Genomic DNA, 8533 nt, shown 5'->3' with positions numbered 1-8533 from the left:
TCCCATGTGCCCTGGACTTTGGGGACAGAGAGGCCAGGGTCTAGGGTCTGGCTGAGATGTGGAGAGGGTGGCCAGGAGAGGCTGGTGAGGCTGCCCAGGCAGGAGCTGCCTTCCCACTGACAGTGCTGGATGGCAAGCTTGAGAGTGAACTCCCTGCATTTGAATGTCTAGAAGGATAGAAACCAGAACCACAGCAGTGACCCTGCAGAGGGGAGTGGAATTAGAAGCCGAAAGGAGTGGAAAGAAACTCTGATTTTTTTTTTTTTTTTTTTAAGGTCTGTACCTGCAGCATATGGAGGTTCCCAGGCTAGGGGTCTAATCAGAACTGCAGCCACTGGCCTACGCCACAGCCACAGCAATGTGGGATCTGAGCCGTGTCTACGACCTACACCACAGGTCACAGCAATGCCAGATCTTTAACCCTCTGAGCAAGGCCAGGGATCGAACCCGCCACCTCATGGTTCCTAGTCAGATTCATTTCTGCTGAGCCATGACTGGAATTCTTCTTTTCTCTTATTTAAAGGCAGAACTCTGACCCGTTGGGGAGGGCGGCAGCTGGCCAGTCCCATCTCTGCTGCAGCAGAGCTGCCAGCCACAGAGAACTCATCTTTTCTCTGGCTGCCCACACCAAGGAGGGGCTTCCAGCCAGCACTTGGGACAGGTCTGTGTTCAGGACCAGGACTAGTGGGGAATTAGCACCTTGAGAGTCCTGTCTGTCTCTGGGGGGGACGCTGCCCCCTGCCCAGACCTCACTGCTCCCTCGGTTCCCCCCTCCCCCATGTGAACTTGGCTCCCTAGACCCTACCTCCTACCCGCTCGCCCCTCCTCCCTCTTCTTAGTCCACCCATCTTCAACTGAGGTTAACTTTCAGACAGGGAAACCTAGGCACACCAGGACAAGGGAGTGCCCTGAGGACAAGCAGGGGGTGAGAGGCAGGGCCAGGGCCAGGACCAAGATTCCCTAGTGGCTGGTACCACGTTCTTTCCATGAGTGGCTTCATGTGGGAGGTGGGAGCAAGGGGACTTTTTCCTTCCTTCCCTCTCCCCAAACCCACAACCCATGTATTTGCTCTTTGGCAAGCGAATAGGTTTGACAGGTTTTGGGGTTTGCTTGTTTTTTGTTTTTTTTTTCTAACACTGGATTCCGAGGGGAACTTAAGAGTCCTCTGTACTGAATCTGCCTGGATAAACCTCAGCCTCACCCGATGAGAAACTGGAGCTCTGTTACACCGCAGCGATCTTCCTACACCCCGACTCCTCTTTAATGGACACATTAGCTGGGGCCGCCAGGGAAATATCCCTGGTGCAGTAAATCGGATGCCCTGCAGCCCAGAGCTTGGCCTCCCCAGAGCCGTCCACACCAGTTCAGGGGCCATCAGCTGCCAGCAGAGCCTCCCCGCTCTGGTTCACCCCTCTCCCTGTTGGCTCATGGCCACACCCTTCCATCCCCCAGGACCGACTTGGGATATGGGGCGGCCCCAGAGTCAGCGTGTCCTTGACGCATGGCCAAACTCTACAATAACCTTCTTAATGAAACGGGGAAACTGCAAAGTTCAAGTGGGTGTTTGGTCCTGAGCTTTGGCTCGTACAGTCAGAGATCAAACAGCCACAGTCTCAGCAAACAAAGACCTTAAAGTTCCTCTCAACCTTCTTGAGGAAAAGATGTTTGCGGTCTGGGAGGCTTTCAATAGGCGGGGCAGGTGTTAGGAGCCATCTGGGAGCTTTAGGCAGACAGCTGCTGAGTCTCCAAGGGCGCCAGCTGCTGCTGTGCTGTGAGGGAAGCACAAGGGCTGGGTGGGGGCTCTAAGCTTCTACTGGTTCAGCTCTAACTTACGAGCTTAGATCCTGCCTTACCGTGTTTCGGGGTACGACAATGGGGAGTGTCGGCTCTGACCCTCCCTATCTGTACCTCTCTGGGGCCCTCCACCCGTTCTTCTCCCAGAATCTCCATCCTGTTCTCAGCTGGCCCTGGATCAACTTGCGAGGGCAAAAGACGTGAGCAACAAAGGGCTTTGTGTCTTCTGAAAAGGATGTGGAAACGGAACTCAGCCTATTTTGTGTTTTCAGAGCCTCCTCTTTGCCAGCTGCTCTTCTGTGCTTTTCTTAATCTTTCTGTGTGCGCTGAGTCACCCCCTGGTGTTATTTATTTAACGCATAAATAAAATGTGTGATTTTACACATTAGAACTAGCATTGTGAGACTCAGGGAAGCCCATGGACCGCGTCTCACGATGCTCGTTCTAACGTGAAAAATAAGCATGAGGGACTGTAGAGGGAACCAAGCGTATTGAAATAGAGTTATTAAAATGTTATGGATGCAAACTATTGCCTTTGGAATGGATTAGCAATGAGATCCTGCTGCGTAGCACTGGGAACTGTGTGTAGTCACTTATGATGGAGCATGAAAATGTGCGAAAATAGAATGTGTACATGTATGTGTAACTGGGTCACCATGCTGTACAGTAGAAAAAAAATTGTATTGGGGAAATAATTTAAAAAAAAATGTAAACAAGGTTGTGATATGGAAAAAAAATGCTCCTTTACTAATGCATTAAATGACTGGATCTAACTCGAGGTCTAATTACAGCTATGATTTTGAGGTGATAGTTCAGGGTCTCTGGGATGACCAGAGTGTTAGGTGTTGGCATCTGTGTTTCTAGTTGTGACAACATCACAGGTTCTCCAAAGCATGTGGTTCGTGGCCTACATGCTTAACTGAAAGAAAATGTAAATTGCAGTTAGAGGTTAATGACAATTGGGGTGTGATTTTTGTCTTTGCTAAAGAAAAACAGATCCTCTGTGTTCTGTCTCGGGGGCCCCGAGTCAAGGCTTGCACCTGCTGCGGGCTCTTTGCCTGGTAGTGCTGGCCCAGGTCTCGCAGGCTGGCTCCCTACTTTATTCTCACCTCCCACTCTCCCTCTTTCTCTCTCCCCTCTTTTGACCTCTTCTGGCTGCTGTGCCTGCAGGGCTAGGGTTAACATTTTGCAATTAAGATTGACTTGGCTCCAGTCCGACTAGGAACCATGAAGTTGCGGCTCGGTCCCTGGCCTTGCTCAGTGGGTTAAGGATCCGGCGTTGCCGTGAGCTGTGGTGTGGGTTGCAGATGCAGCTTGGATCCTGCATTGCTGTGGCTCTGGTGTAGGCCAGTGGCTACAGCTCCAATTAGATCCCTAGCCTGGGAACCTCCATATGCCACGGCTGTGGCCCTAGAAAAGGCAAATAAAGATTAAAAAAAAAAAAAAAAAGATTGACTTGGCAAAGGGCGGCAATTGTGTTTAACCCCCCCCCCCCCAATGACCCCTGCCACCCTACCAGACTCCAAACCCGATCCAAGTGGGTCAGACTCCAAACCTGATCCAAGATAATGCTTTCCCCACCAGGCCGGGGGGCCTCCCACTCATCGATCTGTTTTTTCCCCGAAGAAGAGTGATGACCGTCCCTGCCTCCCTCTGGCCTCTAGAAAGCATTTATCCAAACAAAGAGCAGCCAGCTCGCCCTGCGATAGGAGAATTTTCAAGGCTACCAGTCCACCTTGGGCAGCAGCACACTTGCTCCCTTGCTCTTGCCTGTCTGTTCTTCAAGGGCTGAGGCTTGGTGCTCCCCAACATGAGGGGGTTCCAAAATGTCATTTGGCAAAGATTTAATGATAATGCTCCTCCCATCACAGGCACTACAAAACTGGAGAAAGGATCCAAACCTCTCCCTCTCAAGGCCAGACTGGCTTATGTTTACTCTCTGTGTCCTGCAAACATTCATCAGAAAGGCTTTTTGACCCAACACAGGGGAAATAAAGGCCACACTATCTCCCACGCAGAGCTCTGGGGCTGAACAAAGGCAGATCCACAAAGGCGGGATCTGGCTTCTGCCCTCTTTGCCTCGGATTTAGAAACCTGTTCACCAGACAGACCTCTTCCTGGATGGCTCACCTGGCCCCCACTCCACATCCTTGTCACCCTGTTCCAGTCCACTGAGGGAATCTAAACAGCCGCCTTGAGTATTTCATTCATGCATTTATTCACCCATCCACCAAATGCTCCATGAATATATAGGTGTGTGTATGACCTGGCACCATGTGGATGAAACGAATCTCAGCTCACAATGATTGGATTAAATTATTTCTCGCTCTCTTATTTTTGTTTTTGGCTGCCCCTCAGCATATGAAGTTCCTGGGCCAGGGATCAGATCTGAACCACAGTTGCAACCTATGCTGCAGCTGTAGCAATGCCAGATCCTTAACCCATGGTGCCCGGCCAGGAATCGAACCTGCATCCTTGAGCTCTGGAGACACTGCAGATCTTCATTGTACCACAGCAGGAACTCCTATGCTGTCTTCTTAAAAGGTCTTAAACCCATGTTCTTGTGATACTTTTTATTTTTTCTAGAAACCACACCCCCCCCCTTTTTTTTTTGCCATTTCTGGGGCCGCTCCCTCGGCATATGGAAGTTCCCAGGCTAGGGGTCAAATCTGAGCTGTAGCCGCCAGCCTACGCCAGAGCCACGGCAACGCGGGATCCGAACCTCGTCTGCAACCTGCACCACAGCTCACGGCAGCACCAGATCCTTAACCCACTGAGCAAGGGCAGGGACCAAATCCGCAACTTCATGGTTCCTAGTCGGATTCGTTAACCGCTGAGCCATGACGGGAACTCCCTAGAAACACTTTTTAAGAAGACAGCAGCTTGTATCAGCAAGAAGTTTATACATAACCTGTGGGTTCTGGCTTGTTGTTAAAATGCAAAACAGACAGAGCTTTTTTTTTTTTTCTTTTGTCCTTTAGGGCTGCATCTGCTGCATATGGAGGTACCCAGGCTAGGGGTCAGTCGGAGCTGTTGCTGCTGGCCTTCACCAGAGCCACAGCAACACGGGATCCAAGCTGCGTCTCTGCGAACTACACTACAGCTCATGGCAACACGGGATCCTTAACCCACTGAGCGAGGCCGGAGATCAAACCCCCAACCTCATGGTTCCTAGTCCAACTCGTTTCCGCTGCACCATAACAGGAACTCCCAGACAGAGCTTTAGTTCTTATCTGAAAGACTAAAGGTTGGAAATCTGGCTGCCCTCCCCTGGCAGCTAGACCGCCACAGGGACAGTCCCACATAAACCCTTGACTCCTGGAATTCCGGTCTGGCTGAGTCTCCCAGGAAGCACATCCCTGCTTCAGCCTTGAGAATCGCTGCCATCCTTTGAGGCCCAGGGGGAGCCTCTCCTGCCCATGGGGAAGTGATGCCCTCTCCTCTGTATGGACGTACCATTGTCTATGCTTTTTTGTCTTTTTAGGGCTGCAGCCGAGGCATATGGAAGTTCCCAGGCTAGGAGTCAAATCAGAGCTGCAGCTGCCAGCCTACGTCGCAGCCCCGGCAACACCGTATCTGGGACCTATGCTGCTGCACCAGATCCTTAACCCACTGAGTGAGGACAAAAATCGAACCCACATCCTCATGGATACTAGTTGGGTTCTTAACCAGCTGAGCCACAACAGAAGCTCCCACTGTCTATGTTTTTTATCTGATGACGGCCATGTGAGTTTTATGACATTTCTTGATTTCTTGCCTTGCATGCATATAAGGTTGCTAAGTTATTTACAGTTCAGCCATGCCTAGGTCTTCTCTCCAAGTTCTGAAGGTGCTTCTTCACAATAGTTCTTAGAGCTGAAACTTTCTTTCAGTTAGCCCAAGCCCTAGCCACTACATCCCTGAGTATAGCCAATTATTGGCATCAAATGCCTACTTGATGCCTGGCCTTGTTCTTTTTTCTCTACTTTATTGAGGGATAACTAACAAATAAAAATGTGAAATATTTAATGTGCACGGGGTGATGTGTATATATCTGTACGGGGAAAGTACTCCTAGCATAGAGCTAATTAACACATTCATCACTTTATATCGTTACCTCTTGTTTTTTTGTTCTCCGTAAGAACACTTAAGTTCTTACTCTTTCAACACCTTTCGATTATACAATACAATGGTAGCAGTATAGTTCTCATGTTCCACATTAGAGCCCCAGGCCTTATTCATCTTACCACTGACAGTGTGTATATTCTCTTACCAGCCTCTCCCTGTTTCCATCACTCCTTTCACCTCCTGGCAACCACCATTCTACTCTCCGTTTCTGTGAGTTTGGCTTTTTTTTCCCTTTAGATTCCACATGAGAGAGATCATGCAGTTTTTTGCTATTTTTTTCTATCTGGCTTATTTCATTCAGCTATGCCCACCAGTTTCATCTATGATGTCACAAATGGAAGAATTTTCTTTCATTTAAGGCTAAAAAAATCCCATTTTGTGTGTGTGTGTGTGTGACATTGTCTTTATCCATTCATGCATTGACGGACCCTTAAGTTGTTCTGATAACCTTGGCTGCTGTCAATAATGCTGCAATGAAGACGGAAGAGCAGATATCTCTTTGAGATAGCAATTTCATTTCCTGTGGATGTATACCTAGAAGTGAGATTGTTGGATCATATGGTAGTTCTATTTTTAATTTCTTGAGGAACCTCCATACTGTTTTCCATAATGGATGTACTTTTTTTTTTTTTTTTTTGTATTTTAAGGGCCGCACCCATGGCATATGGAAGTTCCCAGGTGAGGGGTAGAATCAGAGCCACAGCTGCCAACCTACACCACAGCCATAGCAATGTGGGATCTGAGCCACGTCTGCAACCTACACCACAGCTTATGGCAATGCCAGATCCTTAACCCACTGATCAAGACCAGGGATCGACCCCACATCTTCTTCATGGATACTGGTCAGGTTTGTTACCACTGAGCCATAACAGGAACTCCCTGGATGTAATAATTTTTATTCCCAGCTACAGTGCATAAGAGTTCCCTTTTCTCCACATCCTCACCAACATTTATCTCTTATCTTTTTCATAAGAGCCATTTCAATAAGTGTGAAGTGATGTCTCAGTGTGGTTTTGATTTTCATTTTCCTTGATGATTAGTGATGTACATCTTCTCATATATTTGTTGGCCATTTGTATGTTTTCTCTGGAAAAAAAATCTGTTCAAATTCTTTGCCTTTTTTTTTTTTTTTTTGGCCTCACCTTCACCATGCAGAAATCCTGGTGCCAAGGATGGAACCTATACCACAGCACTGACCAGAGCCACAGTAGTGACAACACCAGATCCTTAGACCACTGAGCCACTAGAGAACTCCCCCTCTGCCCCATTTTTTAATTGGGTTAATTGGTTTTTTTGGAGTTGTATGACTTTCTTGTATATTTTGGGCATTAACCACTTTTCAAATAGGCAGTTTGCAACTATTTTCTCCTCTTCCATGTATTTCCTTTTTGTTTTGTTGATGGTTTCCTTTCCTCTGAAGAAGCTTCTTAGTTGATGTAATCTCGCTTGTCTAGTTTTGCTTTTGTGGCCTTTGCTTTTGGTAGGTCAACTCCGAAAAATAATTGCCAAGACCTATGTCAAGGAAATTAGTCCTTCTGTTTTCTTCTAGGAGTTTGACAGTTTAGGTCAAGTCATTAACTAATTTTGAGTCAATTTCTATATGTGGGGTAAGATAATAATTCGGTTTCATTCTTTTGCATGTGGCTGGCTAGTTTTCCTAACACTCTCTATTGAAGAAAATATCCTTTCCCCATAGTATGTTCTTGGCTCTTTTGTTGAAAAGTTATGGACCATATACACATGGGTTTATTTCTGGGCTCTCTATTTTGTTCCATTGACCTATATGTCTGTTTTCATGTCAATACCATACTTTTTTTTATTACTATAGCTTTGTAATACAGTTTGACACCAAAGGGTGATCAGCTTTCTTCTTTCTCAAGATTGCTTTGGTTTATGTGGGGTCTTTTATTGTTCCATACAAATTTTAGAATTGTTTCTGTGAAAATTCCTTTGAAATTCTTATAAGGATTGCATGAATCTGTAGATAGTGTTGGTTAGCATATTTAAAAACTGCTTTTTTTGTTTGCTTAGTTCTGGGGCCCTCATGGATGCAAGCCCCCTTGGCTGTCAGAGCTGGATGATCTGGGAACTCTCCTTCAGGTGGCAGCTGTAAAAATGGGGCGCTAGATATGAGGACAAGATCCTTCTAGGGAGATGCTGATGACTCAATTGTCAGAGCAACCTAGAGGAAGAAGGCAGCAGAAGTGCCCACCAGCTTCTCTAGACTCCTGATTCTGGATTCTGGGGAGGAAAGCAGCCAGACCCTGGTTGTGTGCTAAACAAGAAGCCAGATCCTCAGGCAGCACTTGTAAAGTGTGCCATCAAGCCTCTTTCAAGGGAAGACTGGAACGGTTTTTGCCTGAATCCTCTGCACTGAGCCCTGTTGGGGGATAGCTATGATGAGCATTCAGTCCCCATAAGGAACTTTTTCTTCATTGGCTATAGTCCTGTAGCCCCATTGGCTTTCAGAGTTAGGTGTCTGCCCCTCAGGTGTAAGTCTTAAAAGTTGGGGGGCTAGATGTGTGGTCCAAAGCTTCACTCCCCACAGGCAGGGAACTCACTCCCTTTGGAAACTGAGAACATGGACAGCCAGACTGTGGAAGTAAATTGCCGAAGCTCCCCTAACTTGCCA

The sequence above is a fragment of the Phacochoerus africanus genome, chromosome 2, assembly GCF_016906955.1.
Source record: "Phacochoerus africanus isolate WHEZ1 chromosome 2, ROS_Pafr_v1, whole genome shotgun sequence".
NCBI classification, from domain to species: domain Eukaryota; kingdom Metazoa; phylum Chordata; class Mammalia; order Artiodactyla; family Suidae; genus Phacochoerus; species Phacochoerus africanus.
The sequence above is the reverse complement of the archived record's forward strand: the minus strand, read 5'-3'. Positions refer to the sequence as shown.